Source organism: Erpetoichthys calabaricus, chromosome 3 (genome assembly GCF_900747795.2).
Source record: "Erpetoichthys calabaricus chromosome 3, fErpCal1.3, whole genome shotgun sequence".
Lineage (NCBI taxonomy): Eukaryota > Metazoa > Chordata > Cladistia > Polypteriformes > Polypteridae > Erpetoichthys > Erpetoichthys calabaricus.
The window spans coordinates 40,560,211-40,572,727 of NC_041396.2; the positions used below are offsets into that span (position 1 = coordinate 40,560,211).

The 12,517-nt window shown below is 38.7% G+C and overlaps 1 protein-coding gene across 1 annotated transcript in view; it reads left to right on the plus strand.

Moving 5' to 3' along the window:
- The first annotated feature begins 2,991 nt into the window (after positions 1-2,991).
- The window catches only part of zgc:113307 (uncharacterized protein LOC553753 homolog), a 32,269-nt gene continuing 22,743 nt past the window's right edge, over positions 2,992-12,517 (plus strand). The window contains exon 1 of the mRNA XM_028796669.2: positions 2,992-3,340. The gene's annotated coding sequence lies outside the window, so the exon portion shown is untranslated. The remainder of the gene's footprint in view (positions 3,341-12,517) is intronic.

Genomic DNA, 12,517 nt, shown 5'->3' on the forward strand with positions numbered 1-12,517 from the left:
GCATACAACGCGCGTCCAACACACCGCAGGCGGACCCCCGAGATGATACAGAAGCCCCAGAGATACGGACTCCGCAGCATATGTGAATCGTGGAACACGACATTCTTGCAAGACACGCCTTACTTACAAAAGATATCATATAAGAGCTCACCCATCAAAAAACACTCAGTCGTGTAGTACACACAGATCATGTGCTCTCAGCACATATAAAGCGTATAAGGACAATACGGAGAGTAGAGACCCAAAGGCGTTGGAGAGAAAAAAAGGCAGATAAGAGATTATGAAAGCAGTGGAATTCGAAAGGCTCCAACAAACGATGGCGCGATACACATGCAGAGAAAGGTACACAATATGAAAGCAGTAAAATCCAAAAGTATTGTAGCGTCCCAGCCAGGTTGAGGGCTGTTTGGTTTTAAGTGACTGTTAGGTCCAATGGAGGGAGGGCGGAGTACAGCACGGAAGACTGATAGCGGGGTATTGATTGATGCAGTAAGGGGGTGCATTGGAGAGGGTGCTAGAAAGTTGTGTTTGGGGTTAGGAAGTCGGCGATTGTTCAAGTAAAACTTTTGTGACACTTTATCATGTCATTCGCTACAGTATCAAAGAAAAGATAGAAAAGATCGCATTACCGCAAACAAAAGGTGATTAATCATCAGAGCCAGGTGTAATTGAAAAGATCGTCATATGCCATTCGTATTAAAATGTTTACAGTTTACCGTGAGAATAGCATTTGCTATGACAATCAATAAATCACTGGGACAAACATTAGAAAAAGTCAGATTATTTATTAGAGAAACAGAAACAATATTCACTTACGGGCATTGTCACAATGTGTCTCCAAAAAAAATTGTTTTTAATGAAGCTTTAAAGTAAAAGTGCAAATAATTAAATTGAAACAATTCCAAGAAAAAAAAAATGTAAATTGTATATCAGATTAACCAAACACGGGGGTTGGCAAGCGAAGCGAGCAGGGGGCGAAGCTCCCTAGTCTACTATATATTGCTATGTCCGACAAACGTATGTGTGTAGTGTTGGAATTGTTACAAAAATTGAAATGGCGAAAGTGCTACAAGTATTGTTTCAATTTACAGAGTAGGAAGAACAACAGTGAACGATGTAAAGCATGATGCTGACAAAATTAGAAAATGTGTTGAAAATGGAAACCACTGATAGTAATGTTATTCTGTATCAATGATGATGTTCTTCTGCATTGTAATTTTGTTTTTAAATTTTGTTATTTGATTTTTTGTTAATATATTGTGATGTGCAGGCAGCTTGTAATGCGCTGTGCAGGAGCAGAAAGGGAGGAATGAATGCTGTAAGTGATGGGACTGGGTGAAGGGCTTCTGTTCTGTGAGGGACGGACACGTCTGTTTGGAGATGAGTGACAGGAGAAGTTAGGAGAAAAAGGAAGGTGCAGTGGAAGAAAGTTTTGAGTAGGGGGTCAGGAGACAATAAGCAGGAGTGTTTACGATATGAGACAAAAAGAATATAAGTAGCAGGAGATAAAGTGATTGGTAGGGAAAGCTTCCTTAATCATTTTGGAGGAGTGCTCCGTAACCCAGATAACGGTGTATAACACAGGGTACCATTTGTTACGGAACGAAGATTCCAGGTAAAAATAGAAAACTCCACTACCACTGAGTTGCATTTGATTTTGACGCTGTGAATTCATTAATTTTGTTAATACTATATTATAATTTGTTAACTCTTTCTGGACTATTTTGTCCCAGGGCTTAATATTTTTCCAGAAAACTCAGCACACAAAGCAATGTTTTCACACATAAATCAACATCAAATACGTTTTTATGACAAATGTTACTCTGTTTTATGTTCCATTAGCTTCTATAGTATGTAAACTCACCTGTTTGTCTCATCACTTATAAGATAAAAGGCATTTTCTGGATAAAAACAGCTTGAAGTAGTCGAGTGGCAGGTAATCTGTAGTGTCCACTAGTAGCCAGCTTGCCTTCCACGGATATCGATGTCTGTGTAGCCCTCCCAGATGAATGTTGCCATAGCTGCATGTTCAGATGATGCAGGTACCAGACTTTCAGTTTCAATTTCCAGATTACTTGCATCAAAATTGAAGTTTGAGAAGTGAGAGTCAGATTCAACAACGCAATAAATAAATAAATAAATAAATAAATAATACGCATAGAGTATTTTGCCTTGCGCGTTCACTTTGCACTCTTGCCTGGTGTCGCTGCCATTCTAGACATTGTTTATGCTACTCAAGCACACGTAGGGATCTGATGTCAAGTCACCGAGTCTAACAGTCCTCCTTTCAAAGAGGGTCTACCCATAACGTAACGGTGAATTTTATCAACATTTACAGCTTTTATCATCCTCTGTCCCTAGATATTAACTTTAGTCAACATTCGCCCTCAACTCCTTGTGCCTGACAAAAGTCAACATCCGCCCTAAAAGAGTTAATATAGTTTTATTTTGTAAATAAATACGACTATTATCTAAACTAACTTACGGTATATCATTTTTAAAGCAGCTGTTCTCTTATCCGTCTCAGCCTCGGTCCCGACTCCTGACAGATAATCAAGGTTTTACTGTATTTAAATCTCCATGGCTGTATTTTGTCACATGATGACTATGTCAGAGGATATCACAATGATTCAATGCCAGTCGATACGGATCAGGCACTAGCCTCCCATTGTCTGATGGATGTTTTGTGACATGAAATTTGTGTGAACTTGTATATTTTACTAGTCATTAGCAAAAGAAGGACATACATTATTAGAGTAGTTACTGTTTCCATTAGAGAAGTCTGCACTCATTTAGGAAAATTCTGAAAAAGACCCACAAAAAAATTCCATGCCAAAAACACCACAGCTCATGACAACATTCCAGTGACTTGCAGTACTGCAGGACCACACTGCCTGCATTATAATATCAGTGACAACAGAAAGCAACTGTAACATTCCAGTTTGATAAACGTACCACGAGGAGGAGGAGGAGACTTATAGAGAGATAGCATCGCAACAGTAAAATGCCCATAAATAAAACAATACTCTTACATATAGTTACATTTCCCTCTTTTTTCAGTTCACTTAAAAATTTGAAACAAATGTTTGGTTGAAAGGGAGGAAATAGCACACTCCAATCCACAGCACCAACCTCCTGGAGTATTGGCTATGGCAGGATATGAAACTTTCTCTGGGTAAACATTTGCTCAGGTCTCAGCAGCCAGCACCTTTCAACAAACTCCTGTGAAAGGCTCAATGGAGAAAAAATAAAACAAGCAGGCAGCTCTCCTTCCAGACTCCAGCCTGCCAGCGACCAGGCGTCTCCTTGTTGTTTCTCTAAGTTTTAAAAAAATACGCAGGTAGGTCACCTTAATTTTTTTTTTTGCAAACATTAATTAAAAATAAGCAACCAAACTTAGTAAAAAAATATTTCTATAACACTGTATGTGGTAATTAAAAATTAAACAGCATTACAAACAACTAAAGTGACTTGAATGAAGTGTGCATATCACTGATTAGAAAACGAAAGGCTTGTCAAAAGATTAGGCTCTGTGCATGCTTAAGTTGGCACAAATGGGAGCTGTTGGTGGGCAACTGGCCAGTAACCCACACACCTGTGGTTCATTAGAGTGCTGTCTTTAGTTACCTGACTGATGGGGATCATAAAGTGGGAGTGGCTCAAAAATGGGTGGGGCAAATTAGTCATAAAATTAAAAAGGTTAATGTGCTACTGCCTGTGTTCCTCACTGAAGTCTGATTAGCTGAAGCTGGCCAGTAGCACACCAGTAAAATGATCAATCACCGATGTAACAGGAGACCGTTCAGTTCGGTAAAGTTTTTTGATAGATAACAGACATTGTAAGTTATTCTAATTTCTCATTGTGCTGATTTATTAAATATTGTTAAGACATGTGAGTATGAATATTTTGTGTATACTTCTCACTTGTTGCTGTTTTAGTAAAACATGTTTCATGTTTTATTTGTAATTAGTGGAAGTGTGTGTAATAAGAATAAACTGAAACTGAAATTGTATTGAAAACTCTTTTAATAGTTTGTTCAAGATTGCTTCATACCTTTGTCACCCAATTTCTTTTCTCAGGGACAAATACTGTGCTAGCAAAGGTTTGTGGATCATTCAGTATTAATTATAATTCACCAGGCATATTAATCTAATGCTTGTGATATTTAATGAATACTATATGGTATAATGAACTATGAATAAGATTGACAAAATGATTGGCACAACGGTGTCCATGTAGAATAAGTTTGACATTTCTGCCATGCCTTGCAATAAACAGAATAAGAAAAAACTATAAACAAATCAAATATGAGAGGATCACTTCTAGTGTGGTTTCACATTCTATCCATCTTCTCTCATTTGCTGTGGGCCAAGGGCAGGGATGAATGTAGTAAATGTCTGTGTTCTGTTCTCGTCCTTGGTGTTTGAACCAGAAACTAAACAGCAGCCAAACTCTACTTCACAAACGTTTAATAGAGTCAGGAGATAGCGCTTTGCTCCAATTTTAATTCGATTTAATGAAGTTAGAGTGAAACTGAAAAGAAGTAAAATACAAATAATTACTGATTTAAATAAACAATATAACTTTGCTCTATACTTACCAAATTAACTTAAACTAATACTTACAGGCTTTGCTTCGATGGAACTAACACTGACTAATCGTGAAACATGCTGTCTAACTACTGACTTCCTGTAATTCTATTTCCGCTTCCTTACAACTATGTACATAAATATTCATAAGGTTATATTAATATTCATTTGAACATCAAACAGCTATTCTGAGAGGCAGAACAGTCTGTGTTATGTTTTGATCTTTGATACCTGTATATCTGTTTTATTTTTTGGGCTCCAAAGAATTACTTATAAATGCTTTGAAATCACTTTAGTTGTTTTTGTACAGCATGAGAAAAACGCCACATATGATATACTGCTTGACTCATATCTTGAGATCTAGTTATGTAAGACATCACTCTTCATGAGGTTCCCTGTTATTTCTGTCCATCTAAACCTGAAAATCTCTCATTTTTATGCCATTTTGAACAATATGACTTTGTAAAGGGAACGGGATAAATATAGTCAGGAGACAAGGATATAGCTTGGAAATCAGAAAAGTCGAACAAAACCAAATTAGCTAGAAAAAGGGTGCAGAACTATTATGAATTCTCTGGCTCCTCAAAACAGCAAAAGGTCTCTCTCTAAGGCAAGCCTGGCTCAAGGAAAACAGGGCCTCAGTAGGCCTCCAGATTGAGGGCAGGATTTTAAATTTAAAAAGGAATAGCTAAGAGTCTCAAAAGCTCAAAGCATGTCTCTCCAGCGAGTGAGCCATAAAAAGTCTGGCTGGGGGTAGCAACAAGTCCACAAACAATCTTTAAAAAAACTGAAGATTTATTAACAAGAAAACAGAAAAATTATATAAATAACAAAGTGCTGAAAAAGCAAAAAAGGAGACAAAAAGAAATTGCCTGAAAGGTAATTCTTCGTAAACAAGTCCCAATAAATAAAATAAAAAAGGAAATCCTAAAAACAGAGGCAGAAAATGTCAAAAAATGTGGAGATTCTAAGACTAATAGTAACCAAAAAGAGAACTCACCAAACGACTAAGCACATTCAATGAATGGTAAGGGACTGCATTACCCATCAGCCTTTAGAGGGCTGGGAGCTGTGTCTCATCTGTGATGAACAGGTGGCCCTGCCTCTTTGGGAATCACCCAAAATGCACAATAACTAAACAGAATAAAATTAATATGCAACTTTAAATAATATGCCAGCGGATACACAGAGAGCTGCAGTCTCTCTCGTCCTGAACACCATCTTTCTATGTTCATCAAAATGCTCTGCATTTTCCATATGCCTTTACATCAACTAGTAGATCTCTATTGTCCCCCACTTCTCCATGGTGTTCAATACGTAACAATCCACCCCTGGGTGACTGTTCCCCTTGCTCTCTCATGGGGCCACTGAGAACCTGCTTCTGCTCTACCTTGCTGGCATACACTCCTGGTTTTTTTCTTTCCTTAAACTTTCAGTTTCCTTTCCTCGTTTTCCTGCTTCAATGTATTTAGGCTCCTTTTTATTTTCTCTTATTAGCAAATCCCAGAGCGCTGACAATGAAACTGACTGAGCCGTGCACATCTGCATGTGAATGCAGATCCAGCCAGTTTCCCCATCAACAGTCCACAGTCGCTCATTCACGCTACCACATACACTTATGCCTGCCAGGACCTGAAATGCACTGTTTTTAATTGAACCTTGCACACTGCCACAGTCCTCTAAAACGACTCATCATATGGACAATATGGCAAAATAACAGAGAGAAAAGAAAGTTAGAAATGCAACTGGGCAGACACAGGGACTAAAAAGGTGGTGACAGAACAGAGAGTTCTGTTAGTGATATATGCCCAGGATAAACAGTTTAGTAAAATAGGCAGCAGACAGAAAAAAGTTTTGGGGATGGCCACCCTATATACTTAAAAAAAAAGGCAGTCAAAGTGAAAAACATGAGTTCAAGACAGAAGATGAAACAGGGTTATAAATATGGTGGAAGACAGGAAAAGGTGGAGTCAGGGATGCCAGAACAAGAACTCATGTGGCAAGTAGATGGATTTTGGGTACTGGAAGTGATGTCATCACATGGGGCCAGAAGTGGTGTCATCAATGGGTGGACCGGTAGTGAAGACACTGAGAGTCATAGTCTTCGGCTGGACTGCAGAGGGACAAAAGAAGAAAGGACCAGATGACAGCACCAACCTCTGGTTCGGCTGAAAAACCTCACTATTTGAGACTCCAGATTCTCCCATGCGCACATGTTTGACAACAGTTAGGTGCAAAATCAATGGTGACTATTTTTAATGTATTTGCTGAATATTAAATATTCTCACTTTACTAGATCTGAAACCCTTCTGCCTATTCTATATAGACTGTCTTCTAATACATCGATTGAATGATACAATCCTATTTTCAATGAGCACAGGATATTTAGCATGATTTCTCAAAGTATTTTTTAATGAAGTATCTAAGGTGTTTGAAGTCTAAATTAATCACCAGTATGACTGAAAAGACCTGCATATGGTGTGTGTAAAAAATGTAGAGCTTGGTCCATGTTAACTCACAGTAAGTTTCATCTCTTGGCTGTGCGCTAGATCCCGATGTTTTAAAAGTGCCCTCTAGGAAGGTTCATTAAAACAGTTACTAACTAACTTAACAACCACATTATCAGTACTGTTTACACACTATACTGCCATGCAAAATATGGGGAAGCTAACTGTTAAAAATCCTTGTGTCTTTTCATGCAAATCACCTCCACTCCCTCTGAGTTGTTAAATGTCACCATTGCTGTCACAGACGTATTAGTCTCTCCGAAGGCAAGCGTACAATTTATACGTCTGGAGCCAACCATGAGTGAATTGTGCTTAAAAGTGGGTGGGAACAATTAGACAGCTCACTGAGTGTCACATTCCTAAACCAATCCAAAGTCTCATGAAGGTGGTGCTCATAGTAGGGGCAGTGATTTTGAACTGCAAAAATCAGAGGTGCTCTCGTTAACCTGGTCTGACAGAGAGCAAGCTTCTGTTTATGATGAACCATCTACGGTTGAAAGAAATTCTAAAAAAGCCCTATTAGACATGTAAACGTGTGCCTAATGTGCAGGGAACACAGTGTATAGTATGTTATAAAAATAAACATAACCTTATGAAAGGTAAAAACATTTCTTTTACATCAGATTATACATTGGTATTCAACAACATCAATGGACGAAATGTGAAACTTGAACAATATGTTGTCGTAGATGCTGTGTGTGCTCTCTGCTGTTCAGCGTTACAATGACAATGTAAGAGTTGATGTAAGCTTGAAAGAAAAGCAGGTATGTTTATGAAAATATGAACTGCAAAATATACCTTTGAAGTAAATAGTGTGTCACACCCAGTTAACAGGACTGCCATTAAGAGAGCTGATAACAAAGAGCCACAGGAGATGCTAAAACTCACAACGCACCAATCAACAAATCTGCCAAGTAGATGTAGAGATGAGGTCCCACAACATCCACCTTCTGACTACATGTATAAACAAATTACTAAAGAAATGTAGCATCACTGTCTAACTGGAAATGCAAATATGCCAAAACAAAACAGCCATGGTGTTTTAACACGTTGAATATCCACAGACCACAATGCTAATCTAAACTCTATTTGCTGTTGTTATGTCATACAGTGACGCAATAATTAAAATGACAAAAAGATATCGTAGCAGACAGAGGCACTTCTCAAACATGTGGAGCTCAGTAGCTGTCATGGCCTACATGTGTGTGTGTCTGTCCATCTGCCTCCACTGTTGCAGTGCTCATAAAAATGTATAAATTAATTATTAAGCTTCAGATACCTTGTGCTATTGAGTTCCTGAATTTTATCTGTTTATTTTGTCTCAGCGTCAAGTCTGTTGTTCAGTATCTTTTGCTCACACCCTGATACCCTGACAACAGAATAAAATGCATGGACTGGAGGAATTGGGGACGGGTGTTTTAGGAAGAAGCCCTGTGGGTGGAGCCTCTGCAGCACAGAATTTCACTGCTATTTACTACAAACTGTGTATTCTTGTTTGGGAATCACATTGGGTCCTGCAAGAATGCAGACATACAACATTACTATTGCACAAGTAGATAGATAGATAGATAGATAGATAGATAGATAGATAGATAGATAGATAGATAGATAGATAGATAGATAGATAGATAGATAGATAGATAGATAGATAGATAGATAGATAGATAGATAGATAGATAGATAGATAGATAGATAGATACTTTATTAATCCCAATGGGAAATTCACATTCTTCAGCAGCAGCATACTGATACAATAAATAATATTAAATTAAAGAATGATAATAATACAGGTGAAAAAACAGACAAGTAGAAACTAACTTCAAGAAACAGATACTATGCAAGTAACATTTCTGTAAATAACATAAATCACTTGCTGGATAAAGTGTTCAATAATTGGCAATGTAACACTAATAATTGAACACGGTTATTACCTTCTTGTGAAACAGCCCCCTGAAAAGAGAAGTATTCCCTATCCAGAGCAATTCAGAACCAATGTTTCTCAGTTCAACTTTATTCTCCAATTACAAGCCAAAACAAATTAAATAAATTTACCATTAAAAATGGAAAAAATCTTAAACCCTTTTGCTTTCCTTTTTCCAATTCACTGCTCCTGATGGCTACGCTCATTTTCATGACATCATTGACATTTGGCAACACTGCAACAGAATTTGGGAGATTGCAGATTACTCAAAATGAAACTTTTGAATGATTAATATGCTAGAGGCCACTTATGTTGCTTATTAGGTAGCACCACCTCAGAGACAGTGTCTCCAACAGAAACAGAAGCAGACTCTGTTAACCAGGAATTCAAACCATATCCAGCTAGCAAAATATACGTGGGCCTCATCTGGGCAGACATCTCCGAGCCAGATCCTAATCAGTCGGCCCAGATGTGGCAGTAATATTTAGTCCAAGTCCATTTGGATTGACTGCCCAGCACTGGCCCAAGGCCATTTGGAACAGAAATTGCAACCGATCCTTCAGTCAAGCGGTCTGTATCACCCCAGAATCTGCCCACTAATTTTTTATACTTCATTCCAGAATTGCACCAGGTCTGTAGCAATTGACCTGAATCCCCTAGGGAAGGCTGCACAGCTCTGGCCAAGTCAGTCGGGTCGGATGTGGCAGCTGAGCATTTGGGCCGTCACATCACCAGAATCTGGAGTCTGATGACTATGTGGCCTGGAGTCTCCACTGTGGAGCTCCAAGTACCTGGAGTTGACTTAATGGACAGTCTTCATTAGTTGAATCAGATAACCCTCCCACAACCCTAATCTTAACCACAGTGTAACCATTCAGAGCCCTGGAGGTCTACAGCTAGATTTGATTGCCATCAACTCCATCAACTTTGGAGCTCCATGGTGGAGGCTCTGAGCTGTGGAAATACATATAGTTGGGAATCTGCCTGTTATCCACTTCTTCTCAGAATCATCCTGATTCCATCAAGTCATTAACTAATAACATTTTCACATAGTCAGTTATAACTATAGACACAAAACAATTAGCGTCTATTTAGTAAATGTTAACATATTCAAAATGTAGATGTGAAATACTCACAATAATAATTCGCTAGAAAAAAGTTACCATGCATAAAGTGAAAAATATCTAAAACAAAGACAAAATGACATTTACTCATCTATTGTATCTGGTTAAACAGGCCCTGGATATGTTGTGTTCTTTACGTCTTCAGAAAATATTCATCGAGAAAAAGATATCCAATGTCAAGTTTACCTCCTTGTCACTACCTATCAAATTCACATTCATATCCATTAGTGTTCTGTTATTGAATTTATGTTTGCCTGTCTAGGGGTCGGTTTTGCACTTTCCCACCAAAGACAAGGTTAAATCTCTCTATATAAACGTCTGTCTGTATGTCTGTCCACTTTTCACAAGAGAACTACTTAACGGATTTAGATCGGGTTTTTTTCTATAATTTTCTTGAACATTCCGGATAATTTTGCAACTTCTTTCATTGCGTTAAGAATCATAGTTCGCTTGCAGGAGTGATTTATTTGTGCTAATCCTAAACAGAGGCTACGGGCCTAGGGAAGGGGGAAGCATGATGTCAGGATTGGGGAGCTGGGCAGAGCCCTCCTCACTCACAATGCTGCCTCCGTTTGAATCGCTGTACCTCTGGCCACGTGTTGGAGCGTACCTTGCATCCATTTAGCTAGCGATACCTGTTTGTTTATTGATTTTTAAAGTTTCTCCTGTTTCACTACTACACAGGTGGAGCCGCGGGGAATGGCTAGTCATAGACAAGTGTGGAAAGACAAATACAGCTCATATAAAAATGTGCAAGCATTTTGTTACATACTGAGTTTATGCTATTTCCAAGAGTAAAATAACAATAATCCTACATTCTATGACATAAATGCCAATCAGTCAAAAAAAATCAGAATTCATCAAAAAAATCGCAAGATTAGCAGGGTGGGTGTGTGTGTCTTTGTCGAGAGCCATTTACAGCTTTGCCTAGAGTAGACAAAATGCTGCAACCATTATTTCATCTAAACTAACTTTTTCTTTTGTGTCTACGGAAGTAAAACCATAAGCACACTGTTGTGTCTAAATTCTGTCTAAATGAAGTGATGCAGGCTTCAATGTAGTATCTCTAAAACTTAATATAGTTTGGGTTTGGGGAGAGTGCTACAGCCGCGTCCAGGCCATATAATTAGAATATGACACAGAGAAGTAAATGGCAAAAGGAAGGGATCATACTGAGGCTGGTAAAGGTGTGGGCCCATCTGGCATTATCCCCCACCGCCAGTATTATCGTATACTTGATAGTAACAATCGTCTGATACTTCTTGAATTTTCGGCCAAGTCCAAAAGTGCTTCAGGGATGAACACATGGTAATGGGTCAGTCAGGTTTACAAGCTGCACAGCACTCACTCCTGGTAAAGATGGAGGAGCTGATCGGAAGCAGCTGAGAGCAAGAAGACTCAGCTAACAAAGGGAATGTATGTTGCAATCTGTTTCAGGGGGCTGGAGACCTCCAGATCTGTTTTAGTATATACTGTAGTTAATATTAACATTAGTTGTTATTTAACTGATGAATAATGAAGAGTGGTTCCCACAAGGAACTATATCATCTAGTCATGTTGAGACGGTGGGGAATGTCGGCAGTTAGGGTCTCTATACCTCTGCCCAGATGTGGCCTGAGTGTATTTGACTGGGTGGTTATTTAGGCAAGGTCTATTCTTGACTGAGTGCAATACGAAGTGCTAACTGAACCACTAACAAGTCAGCTTCTAACTGAGACTAGTCTCAAATACGACATTGCCGTAAATGTGCTGCAAACTATCAAGAACTGCTTATTCTAAAACAAACTCAGCCCATATGCGACATGCTGTAAGTGCACTGCAATCAGCAGACTGTATTTATTCTGGATTTGGCCCAGATGTGATTTTTCAAATCTGGATTTGGTTCAGATACAGGCTGGCAAATGTGAATCAAGCCATGTCATTCCTGACAGCGCCAGAAGAGAAAATCAGGTCAAATGTAGCATAGTAGGTGGGATACATTGCATTTTAATTAAGGAGAAAGGCAAATTTTAATCTGGGAAAGCATTTGTGTGAAGATTTTGGTCTCCATCAGAACAACATTACACTTAAATTGTGAAAAAGATATTGGCACCAGTGTGGGTTTGTGACAAATGTAGAATTTCATGCTGGACTACATTGTTGCTTGAGACAGACCATAAACATCTTGTTATTGGGTGCACAGCAACAACCAACCCTGGACAGAGTGCCCATCCACCATTTGCATGTTCTGTGTCTGTGTTAGGGGATTTTTTTCTGGTTCTCAAGTTTGAAAAAGTCATCCAATGGAAAATTAACATCCCTTGCCAATGCCAATCAAATTTATGTTCTTATCCATCAGTGTGCTGTTACTGAAGTTGCTTGTGACCGTCTGGGGG